This window comes from Echinops telfairi, unplaced genomic scaffold (assembly GCF_000313985.2).
Source record: "Echinops telfairi isolate 266 unplaced genomic scaffold, ASM31398v2 ScPeMD7_1;HRSCAF=3_0, whole genome shotgun sequence".
Lineage (NCBI taxonomy): Eukaryota > Metazoa > Chordata > Mammalia > Afrosoricida > Tenrecidae > Echinops > Echinops telfairi.
In genome coordinates, this window is record NW_022103896.1 from 32,075,244 (window position 1) to 32,088,147 (window position 12,904).

Consider the following 12,904-nt stretch of genomic DNA (forward strand, 5'->3'; position numbering starts at 1 on the left):
CTTGTATGTTTGCCCGTTTGAAACCACCTGTCTGCTCCCAGAAGGAGTTCCACCCTCTTCTCCAGGCCACATTGAGGAGGAATCGACCCCACAGCAGTGAGGTTTCACACTCACAGGACTTTAGGATAAACAAAAGAGCGTTGGGAGACAGCTTTTCTACAGGTTTGGGAAGGGTTGGAAACCTCCTACGGGAAGCTGTGGGACCGCGGGCTAAAGGGCTCTGTGTCCGGGCCTCATTTTCTCAGGAGAGTCAGCCCCTCTCCCAGGGCTATGAAGCCACTGGCAGTGAGTCCACTCAGAGCCCGAAGACCTTAGAGACCCACGTCTGAGTGCCTTTCAGGGTTTCCAAGGCTGTGAACCTTTCAGAAGCAGACGGCCACATCCTTCTCCTGAGGAGCGGCCAGGAGAGTCTCACCATGGTTACCATGGGGACACCGAGGCTCCTTCCTAAGGGTGTTACATAAAACAGTCCATTGCCATCCGATCTATTCCATACAGCGGTTATAGACGGTAAACCACAGCGGACAGCCTCACCTACCGACTTTGCAGCTAGCGTCTAGTGCCTAACTCACGGGGCCAAGAGGACTCCTTCCTAAGACTATTCCATCCTCTCAAACCCCACTGCCCTCCAGTCAATTTCCACTCAACCAACCCGGTTCGACCGAGAACTGTCCCTTCGGGATTCAGAGGGATAGCCCACTAGGCTGCAGGATTGCTCGCAGAGCTATTGTGTGCTGTTAGTGCTCAGGAGTCACTGCGGAATCATAGCGACCCTTTGCACCCAGAAGGAAACACTGCCTGGCCCTGCGCCATCCTCACAACTGTTGTCATGTTTGAGCCCGTGTTGCAGCCACTGTGTTCATCCAGCTCCTAGGCTATTAGGCGGGTTAAGGGGAAGCAGGCGTAAGCCCTCCCGTGGTTCAGCAGAAGGCACACGGTTGCTACAACAAATGGTAGCTTCCTTATCAGAATTATTGAAATGAAAATGACTCCACAAAAATATCTAGTTATCCTACCACCATTCTGTCCCTTTTCCTACCTAAACAGATGCAACAACCACAGGAGAGGGGCTTGTAAGGAAGCTCAAGCCGTTGTTCGAACACAGAAACCATGTTCAATAAAATGGATAAAATCTGCGACAGAAGAGCTCAGTATCTAAATGTAAGTGCTAAGTAGGAGTTCAAAGAACATGAAAAATGATGACATGAAGTACTATGCTTACATTTTTGTGAAACAGAATCTCTCACAAAAATGTCTCTATGATCACTAATTTAATCCTCTGTTGGGCATATGTAAACAAAACCCTGAAATATCCAATAGATTGTTTTTCCAAGGATTGGCATGTAGACTAAAAAAAAAAAGACCTTCCTTATTTCTTTAAAAAATTTAACTTATTTTTCCAAATGAGTAAAACAGTTGGCCTTTACCTCTGAACTCTGACCTTCCCAAAAGGCATCCCCGACAATCTACAAATCCCTCCAGATGGAATGATTTAATTTGGCAAAGGACAAAAATACCAATTAACTTTATTTCAATAGACTCAACTGTGTGATGTCTGGAAAAGTCGATGACTCAGAAGAAAATCTGACAAGAATGTTTTTAGATCAGAGGGAACTGCAAACTGTGAGCTGAGGACCAAACTGGCAAACTTTGGCAACATTCTGTAATAAACACCAGGAAAAAATGGATAGGTATGCAACAATTTACCCAGGACAATGTTTGAAAGATTCCCATTGGGTGAAAGAGCTTTCTTTCTTTATTTTTCATTTAATCTTGAGTGCCTGTCCGTGTTTGGGATTTGTCACAATGAACTACTAATTAGAGCCAGACCTACTATAAATGTCTCTGAAATTGTCCTCAACTCACTGCTGGCCTGTAGCACACTAATAATTTCCACTGTGGGACACTAATATGCATGTTCTTGTATTAGGGGGTGGGGAAGCAAACAAAACAAAATTTCCTATCTCAGCTAATAGCAGTAAATTACAAATTTGACTTTTTCATTCAGTATGGAGTTTCCAGAAAGTGTTATGCTGTTAGCTGACCTAAGGAGACTGTGTGAATGGCATCTGACCATTTGATCTATAAGGCTTTTCATTGGTTTAATTTGGGGGAAGTAGAATGCCAGATCTTTCTTCTTAGCTTGTCTGAGTCAGGAAGCTCTGATGAAACCTACTCAACACCATAGCAACACATGAGCCTTCACTGAGGGATGGGAATTGAGCAGGGCATTCGGACTGAACCACCGCTTCACCATGTCAAAGGGCCCTGGGCTCACAAGCACCTCACCTCTATGCCAGGGGCAATTACCAAGAAGCTCTGTGGGCCGATGGTTCTGCTTTCAGGCTCTCACACTCCTTTAGACCTCCATTTTCATCTCTAAATTTTCATTGATTAGCTAGGTCATCTTGGTTTCGTTAGCTAACCTTTTCAAGTCTCGGTTTCCCATCTGCAAATCTAACTTAGATTTGTGTACAATGTCATGTAAAATGGTAGGAAAATTAGGGACATAGCTAAATGAAGTTTTAAAGCCTTGTCAACCTAGGAGGAAAAAATACTGCTAGTTATTTATACACAGTGGGTGAGATATACAACCATTAATTTTAGTCATTGGACAAATTAATGTGGCACAAAAATGGATACCTTGTGGCAAACCTTGGTCAGTTTTAATTTGTAAAATTAATATGAATACAGCCAGTCTTTAGAATATGAATGAGTTCTGTTCCTATGTTTATCTTTAAGTTGAATTTGTACCTAATTCAAAGAAGAGTTTATATCTTGGTCAAATGGCTTTCCTAGTATAGAGCGTATATAGTATATAGTGTATACTGAATTTTCTGTGTAAGGAAAACACTAAAGAAGCACTTCCAGATGCACTAAAACATCTTCGTCATAATTATACAGTAATAATAACAATAATTTTATGTACATCACAAATATCACCTGTTTGTTATTATGAACTCTATGCACCTTGAAATTTTCATAGAATAAGCTTTATGAAGGTTAGTTGATAACTACAGGTTGTACTTGTCAGTCATAACTGTATAATTCTAGGTATTAAATCAGTTAAAATAATCAGACTAATTACGTGTGTAAGCATTACTTAGGCCAAGTCGCTTCTTAAACCATATAATTTTGTCTTTGTTTCTGGAGCCTAGTTCATTCGGAGTCAGGGGTGGTGATGTACCAACTGCAGAAATAACAATAACGTATTTCTCTTCTCTTTCCTGTACTATCAAAATTATTTGAGATTTCTCCGTTGTGGTATCGCTACTTGATCATTTATCAAACCTTTTCAGCATCTCCTCACTCCTGAATGGCCATTGTTGCCGTCACTGTGTCTGTCCATCTCATCAATGTTCTTCCTCTTTTTCTGGTAAGCTCTCATTTTCCAAGTATGATGTCCTTTACCAGGCATCGGTCTCTCCTGCCACCATGCTCAAAGTATGTGAGAGGAAGTCTCACCATCTTCATATACAAGGAGCAATCTGGCTCTTTTTTTTCTGACATATTTGTTTATTCAATTGAGAGACCATGGTACCACCTTCAATATTCTTCACCGGCACCACACTTCAAACGCATGGATTCATTTCTATTTTCCTTATTCATTGACCAACTTCTGAATTTGCATGAAGTAATTGAATGCATCATGGTTTGGGTCAGGCACACTTTAGTCCTCAAAGTGACATCCGTGCTTTATAGGCCTTTGAGGAGGTGTTGCCCTGCGGATTTGCCTAATGCAAGTCAGAGTACTTAGCATCTATTATGTGTGTGTTTGAATGTATGTGTGTGCAAATGTGAGTAATGTATATTTGTGTGCAATAATTTTAATGAAATCAAGATAGAAGATTATGAAGAAAGAAGGCAGGGAGGTAGAAAGGAAGGAAAGGGTGGGGAGGGGGGAGGAAAGACAAGAAAATATGGATACTTTAAATTTAGATCATTTTCCTTGGTTGTATCCCATGATCAAACCTCCCACAAAGGAGGTTTCCAGAGGGAATTCTAAAGTTCTATCCATGACTGATGATGTTATGTCAGTCCTGGTTAGCCGTACTTTAGATGACAGGAAGTAGAGAAGGCTATCTAAACTCTTGGCCATCTGTCAGATAACTACCCTCTACTACAAACCCACCCCTACACCGACACACAGAGATAAATGGGGTGAGGATATGAATTTTATAAGATGCTTTAAATTGCATTTGTAATTACAATTAAATTTTTCATGAATAAGGTGGAAAGGCTTAGTTTAAAGAAATAAGTTAGAAATGAGAATGGGACAAATAGAAAATTTCTAGAATTCTACTCAGATATAGAATCACTGTTCAATGTTACTTAACTATTCTTTTAAACATTTTCTGTGCATATATAGACATCTTTTATATACACTTTCTTTATGTTTACATACATGAATCAAGTTATAAATGCCATTTTACAATTTGTTTCCCTTAATAAAATCTCCTAGAAATTTTTCTCTCCTATTTTTATGTATTTGCATATGTATGTATATGTGTGGTACTTAATTTTTAGCAGTTGCCAAGTAATCTATTATATATGGCAGCATTTAATTTCCTATATGCCTAATTTTATACGGTTTACATATAATGCTGAAATAAGCATCATTACATACATTACAGAAGTACATTAATATCTTTCTGCACTCAAATAAATTTTCAAAAATAAAATTATTGGATTATACTGTATAGATTTATATAAACTATTGCTAACTACTAGACAAGCCTTAGAACTGTCCAAACTCAGCTGAAAAGGAGCAACAATGTCTCAATAGAACCAGTTGTGGCAATTACATAATCTCCTGTCAACTTGAGCAAAGGGATGGAGTCTAGCCTGTCAATCAGATCACAGCCAATCATGCCTCTGTATGTGTATGGCTTTCTCCTGAGGATTCTGGGAACCTGTCTTCTTCACTGCAGGGGGCCATACTCTCTGCTTTATCTTCCTGCTGGCAAGCACATGGATCTATGTTGATGGTGCCAAGCCCTGGAATTAGAGAAGTCACGTGGAGAACCACGTCAACGCTGAGATGCTTCCATCACCACGGAATCCACAAGACTTTCCACCCATGGGCCTGTGATCTTCCTGCATTTGATGTCATTGCCTATGTTGTGTAAGTCTGAAGAGGAATTTATAGACTGGTATCAGATATATGGGCTAATATTGGACTTAAGGACTTGATCTGGACTGGGCTGGGATGGTTGCTTAATGTACAATTACTCTTTATACAAAGCTCTTTTTTATATACCTATGAGTGTCTATGAATTTGTTTCTCTAGTCAACCCAGAATAACACGCCAGTATAAATCTGCATAAACTGCTCAGAATAAAAAATAAACCAAAGAAACGATATAAAATGAAACATGAAGAGATGTTGAACACATAGAGAATATGATGCAATGATCCAATATGTTATATTGGTGAATCAGAAAAAGGAAAATTCAGGGATGACAGGAGAGGTAAACTTTGAAAAGACGGCTGGTAAATTTACAAATTCAATTAAAAATATGAATCCTTCGGCTCAGGAAAACAACAAATTCATACCTACACTTATCATAATAAAACTGCAGAACACTACAAATAAAGAGATGTTTTAAACTGACGGGACAGAAAAGGATGGTAGTGTAGAAGGAGAGGAGCATGCACACTGGGCTGACAATACAGTCTCAGCAGTTGCATTGAAGGTGACCCTGAGGACAGAAAGCCAGCGTGCGAAGAAGATCGAATATAAATCTGAGAAGCTAGACTTGAGTGTAAACTCAGGGTAGGCCAACAATAAGAAGGGAATTCCAAAATAAACTTACATGAACTTAGGCTTTATTTATAGAAATATGATGGCTGTATTAGAATAAATAGGATATTAGAACGGATTGCTATTTACTTGTCAAATTATATTTGGAATATGGGGTATATTTCCACATACGACTTTTGTTTCAGGTAAAGAAACACCCAGTGCTGTTGTCCCCCCAAAAGGGGCAGGGATTGGAATGAAGTAGCATTTAGGGAATTTAAATGACTACTACTTTGGAAAAAAATCACGTGTGTTCTGTGGGGGATAAATGTGAATAACTTTTGTGAATTCTAAGAATGAAATATGTTTTATATCTGGGAACTATAAAGAAAGGTTTTTCATATTTTGAGGGGAATTGGTCTGATTAGGAGAATGACTAAAAGATGGACAAAACCCAAAACCAAACTCATTGCCATTGAAGTCAGTGCTGATTTGCAGCGACCCCAGAGGACAGCGTAGACTTGCCTCTGTCCCTTTCCCAGACTGTGACTCTTCATGGGAGCAGGAAGCTCACACTAGCGACCTGACCGGTGAGCAGCACTGGCATAGCCACTTTGCCACCAGGGCTCTTTCACAGCTGGACCAGGATTCTTCAAAAGGTTGGTAAGCACCTCATAGTTGAAGATAATTCACAAGAAAAACTAAAACATTTAGCAAGTATGTTATAGAGTCAGTTCAGTAAGCAGACAAAAAACCAAAAACTTTTCTTGGTTTTTTTTTTTCCCTTTTCCCACTAAGATAGCAGGTATGCCACCACATATCATATATACTTGGGTATAAGCTGGCCTGAGTATCAGCTGATCCACTTAATTTTACCACAAACACTGCATTACAAATGTGCTGAGAAACTTGGGTTATCCATGAGCATATATAGTTAGTTGTATTTTCTTAGATTCAAATGTAAGAGGCCAAACAACAGAATCACTTTAGAGGACAAGCCAAATCGTTAAGAGCATTAGTATCTGACTTTGTGACTGACGAAAGCTGCCTTTGAAGGGTGTGTGTATTTGTCAATGTCATTAAAAAACTCAACCTCCCATTTAGCGTAAGACCATATGTTCAACAAAATTCATCTGGTTCGTGTTTTACTTTCGGATTCAAGACTAGGTCTGTGTAGGTATGCTTCATGTATATTTAACCTTACAGGGAAAAAGGACTGCAAGACATGGAATGATGTGAACCAGTTTAATAGCACAGAACCCTGGTGGCATAGCGGGTTATGCACTGGGCTAAAAACGGCAAAGTCAGTTGTTTGAAACCACTGGCTGCTTTATGGGAAAAAAGAGAGGATTTTTGAATCCAAAAAGGGTTACAGTCTTGGAAACTCACAGGCACAGTGCTACCTTATTCTACAGGGTCACGTGAATCCAACAACTCCATGGTAGTGAGGGTTTTTTATTTATTTTTTGTTTTGTTTGTTTAATTAATAGCACAGATAAAGAATATGCCAGAAAAAAAATTACTTCTTGTTATGCTCTTGTCTCTGTAATTCTGTTAAAAACAAGCACCAAATCCATCGCCATGTAGACAATTATGACCATAAGAGATGAGCAGAGGGTTGCCAGGGCCAGGAGCTCTAAGGAAGCAAACTCTCCCTTCCTTCTTGGGAGCGTTGCTGGTGGGGGCCGTACTCTCTGCTTTATCTTCCTGCTGACAAGCCACATGGCTCTATGTTGATGGTGCCAAGCCCTGGAATTAGAGGAGTCACGTGGAGAACCACATCAGCGCTGAGATGCTTCCACCACCACTGAATCCACAAAACTTGTTAGCAGTCATGTGCTTAACTTTCTGTAGCATCATGACACTGATTTAAAATATCCCTTCACATTGTAGGCTTGTAAGTACAGAGACATTCATAGCTGAACACTGCCTGCACTCATGAGGATTTCAGACAGCCTCGCCCCCTAAAAAAAGAGAGAGAGACGATCCTTCCCTAAAATCTGAAACAATTAGTCATCTTTGGGAAATGTGGTTCGATTTCTTTGGTAGTATGAAGTGTAAACAACAGAACGATGATTTCACTAGTTAGAGAAATGAAGCTGCCTTGCTGTCTTTAGGGAAATCTTTGTGGTCAAAGGCACATTCGTCTCCTTGTACACACAGTGCTATAAAGTGATTTCCATTGGGAGAGGAAGTCTACTTTTAATTTAAGAGAATTGATGCTATGAGTTCATGCGTAGTGTTTTATCCCTCACTCATCAGAAAATAACCAATCATATGCAATTCTCTGGTTATTAAAGGGCATCTGAAGTTTAGATGCTAAAATAAGTATATGTCACCGAATAAACCAATTCAAGAGAAATCCCTCATCCTAAAGGTTCACTAATATTCAGACAGCAATTTAAATTTTTTTGTTGGAAAAAAGTCAGTAATGATTTTTCTTGAACACTAACAATATAGAATGGTCACTTATGTGGAATTAAGATAATAAATGATAAGTTTACATTAATTACATAAAATAATTAGCTAACATATAGGAAGACTACATAAACACAACCTTTATGTCTTTGTTACTTAGTTGAAAGATGATTCTTTTTAGCATGAAAAATATGTACAGGTCAAATGGACCAGGTATAATGATTAGTTTTAGTTCTTAAAAACTATTTCATCACCATAATATAACTTGATATTTTAAATCCCTTCCCTTTAAAAATTTTATTATATGCTTTACTAATAGTCATATAATAAAATGAGTAAAGAGACAGAAAATTTTATATATATATATATATATATATATGTATATATGTATACACACACACACACACACACACATATATGTAAGAGTTAAGAGCCCTAGTGTCATAGGGTGGTATGCCATACTTAAGGTCAACAGTTCAAAATCACAAACCACTCCAAGGGAGAAAGATGGGGCTTTCTATAGAGAAAGTGTGGAGAAGCATTACAGTCTCAGAAACCCACAGTGATAATTCTACTCTGTCCAATAGGCTGGCTATGAGTCAGCATCGACTTGGTCGTGATTTTTGTCATTTGCTGGACAGGCTAACACACCTTCTTGCATTAGCTGGTTCATGGTCATAGGTTCCCATGGGAACTTCTACATTTTCCTCTTGGATGTATCAGCAGATCAGACCCAGACATCCGGGTACCGATGACGCCCACAACCAGCAGCCTTTCAGGAAGGCCCGTTTTGTGTTCAAAGTGTTCATGGAATGGAGGTTCCTGGGTTTAGTAAATGGGGAATGCTGAGAAATAACTTCGTCCCTTTGAAGTTCCACAGTAAGACATTTGAACAATGCATTGCATACACCTAGCTCACTGTCTAATCTAGAGTAGGCTATTTATTACTATTATTTCTATTAAACAATCCAAGAGGAGGATTTTTATTTGATGAGTTAGGGTGGAAGTTCTTAGGCAGCACGAGCAGTTACCGTATTTACTTGTGTATAAGCCAAGGTTTTCAATACATTGTTAATGCAGTTTTTGTGGTAACATTAGGTGCCTCGGCTGATATTCGAGTCGGCTTATACTCAAGTATATACTGCAAGTGCTAGTCTAACAGCCAAAAGATTCACAGTTCAAATTCACCCAGAAGCACTTCAAAAGAAAGCCCTGGTGGTATATTTACAGGGGGTGGTGGTGGTGGAAATCACAACCATTGAAAACCCAGTTCTTGTTTGAAACCCCTGGGGTTGTCATTAGTCAGAATCAACTTGAAGGCAACTTGTTGGTCATCATAGAGTGCACAGAGTCAAGTACAAGGTCTGTCAAGCAAAAACAGACATTTCAGTTATGTTGGAATTAGAGACTAAAGAAACATACTCCTACAAGCTGATGAAGATTAAGGACCACATTTTCCCTTAACAAAAAACAGGAATAAATTGGTCTTTGTGTGTATGCGTGTATATCCCAGCTTATCATCTGATAAGCCTTATTAAAATACAGTAACTAATGGCTTTTAATTTATTTGATTTATTCAGATTTAAAAAAATCAGGGAGATGCACATCCTGAACTTATTATGTATCCCAAATCCTGTACTACAGAGGGAAGGAGAGAAGCATTATCTTCCACTCACTAAAAGAAGAACCAAGGCTTTAAAACCTGAGAGAATTGCCTTATACTCTAACACATGATGTATTTTTTGCCCAGTGAAACTGTAAATATTTGAAAATAGAAATGTTGCACAGCACAGCTTTAGGCTGAACTTGATGGATAAGATCGGATTCCAAACGAGAGTTAAGTTATTTCCTTATGATTTGATTTTCCACCTACCTAAGGCCCTGAAGGATCTGTGGAACTTGTACCAGTAAACGGGCAAGGGCGGGTTGGTGATTAAATGTATCCGTTCAATACATATTTATTCAGTGTCTCTCCCATGCTGTTGCTGTTCAGTGTGGTCGAGTAGATTCTGAGTCAGTGAGGTAATAGAGCAGATCAAGCCCATAATGCTAGGATTTAAATGTTATGGAAACATAAGGCTAAGTTCCCCCCCCCCTCCCCACTCCCATCCTGATCATCCTTGGAAAGTGACTGCTGGGTTTGAGCCAAAAACTATTCTGTTATCAGTCATATGCTTAACAATTGTCACCCGGTTTCTTATACTGGGCGGGGGAAATACAAAGACTAAGGTAGTGTGGATGGCTTTGAGTCCTTCAGAGTCCAGTGGCTCTAGCTAGAAACATGCAAACAGTGAATTACTGTATGGTACATGAACAATAGCTATTGGAGACCTACCATGATGCTCAAAGTGTTATGCACATGTGGAGGTTGGGGCCCTCTGTTCTAAGCAAGGGAGGGAATAGGCTTCCCTTAGGCCTAACACCTGCACCAGTAGAAACTGAAGTCTTAGTTGCTAGGGCTGCCGTAGAAAACACCACAATGTGATGTCTTTAGAAAAGAGAGATTGATTTTCTCAGTTTTGGAAGGCAGATGTCCAAATTTAGCATATTAGCCTTGTCTGTTCCCGTTAAGTTCGCTGAAAGAGAAAATGTGCCATGGCTTTCTGACTGGCTACTGGCAATCCTTGACATTCTTTGGCTGCTACTAGGTAAATCTGTGTCATCCTGACATCATGCCTTCTCCTGTGTGTGGCTGACCCTATTTCTGTCTTTCTGACTCTAAGGAGTCACTTGGAATCAATAACATTACATCATACCCGACTCCACTATGATTTCCTAAATTTAATTGATAGCATTTGAAGAGAAAACCCAATTTCCCCAAATAAGGTCATATTCACCTGTGCAAAAGTTATGACTTCAACTTATTTTCGGGGCAAAACACAATTCCATCCGTAATAACTGCCTAGGACAGGCTCAGGGGCAGCCCAATTACATGGGGCTAGCTTGAAACTGTTTACATAACATTTCCCCCCCCCAATCATTTTATTAGGAGCTAATCCAGACATAATAACATTCAATAGTTCAATCATACCAAGCAGTATTGTACAATTGCTATCAAAATCAGATTATTCCTTCTTGAACTTCTTGATATCAGCTCCCCCCTAACCTCCTTCCCCCACCTTCCCCACTATACCCCCCAGCAACACTTATTCTAGCTGTTGTCTCTATAGGCTCATGTATCCTGGGTTTCATATATCGAAACATTTAGAAAAACAATAGCAAAATTCAAACAAGCTATGAACAATGACAAAATACAACAGAGATAAACTTCACTACGGAAAACACACACACACAATGGATTAAAAACCATATCTAAAAAAAGAAAAACACAGATCCAGTCCAAAGTGTATCAAAGAGGAGATAAATTGACAAGGTTTGAACCATTCAAGTCAGACGTAACATTTTAATCTCCAACAGTTGTCTCTCCAACACTCTCTGTCTGATAACCAGGCTAGTCCCATCCCTCAATCATGGGTGGAGGGAAATCTTTGGAGGTTTGCAGATCCTGCAAATGTGTTTTGGGTTTCCATTGTCATCCATAGCCTTCTGCACAACAGAATCTGTGCAGAAATGACGCTCTGATTTACGGTAAATTCTGATTCTCACAATTTAACTTCTGATACTATTCCTTTCTTTGGATTTGGATTATATAATTTATAAACCTTAGATCACACGTTGCAGTGCTTTTTCTGTGTGGGCTTAGTTGATAGCACACTTACATGGCTGCTTATTTGGAAATGAGCCTTTAAGACCCCAGACACTATTCTATCTGATAGGTGGGCACCACTTTATTTCTTCACCACACTTTGCTATAGCACCCATATCTTTTGTGCATAGCATTTTATATGATATTGAAAAAATGTCCACTGTTCACAAGAGAGAAAATATGAAGGGGGAATGGACAGGTATTATGAGAAGGGTGTCAACATGGTTGCAAGTTTCTCTCCCCTCTCCATGACACAACAAATTTCAACTAAGTGTTAAAAGATGAATAGAGATTTGTAAGACTGAAGAGGTGAAGTCATCCTTAGTATATAGATAAATTAGGAAAAAGAATGGAGGAGATCATAGATTTATCTAGTGAGAAATGAGCCTCATTTCCAGCATCACATTAGAATTCCTTGGCATACTGTTTGAAAATACCAATGTCAAATCCCACCCTTGTCTAACTAAATTATAGGCTCTAGGAGTGGGGTCTTGGCATTCATCTTTGTTAAAAGCACCCAAAATGAGTCAAGCGCTCTGGAGATCCATTGTTCTAGAACGGTGGGGGAAGTCGTGAAGGGTTGAGTTATAGTAGTGGGTGTGTGATGCTGGGTAAGTGGCCACTCCCATTCAGATCATGGAAACCAAGACTTGTCATAATAGCAAAGTAGAAAACTCATCCTGTACATTAATTTTTTTATTGAACATTTTATTGGGGGCTCTTACAGATATTATAATAATCCATAAATCAATTATATCCAGCAAAGTTGTACAGATGCTGCCATCATCATTTTCAAAACATTTTCTTTCTACTTGGGCCTTAGATATCAGCTCCTCTTTATTCCCGCCCTCCCCAACCCTACCACCCTCATGGACACTTAATAAATTAGATATTGGTTTTTTTTTTCATATCTTACACGTCTGATGTATCCCTTCACCCACAGTTCTGTTATTTGTCCCCCTAGAGGGGGTTATACATCCATAATTGCTGTCAGTTTCTCATCCCCCCACCTTTCTGTACCCTCATAGAATCATTACT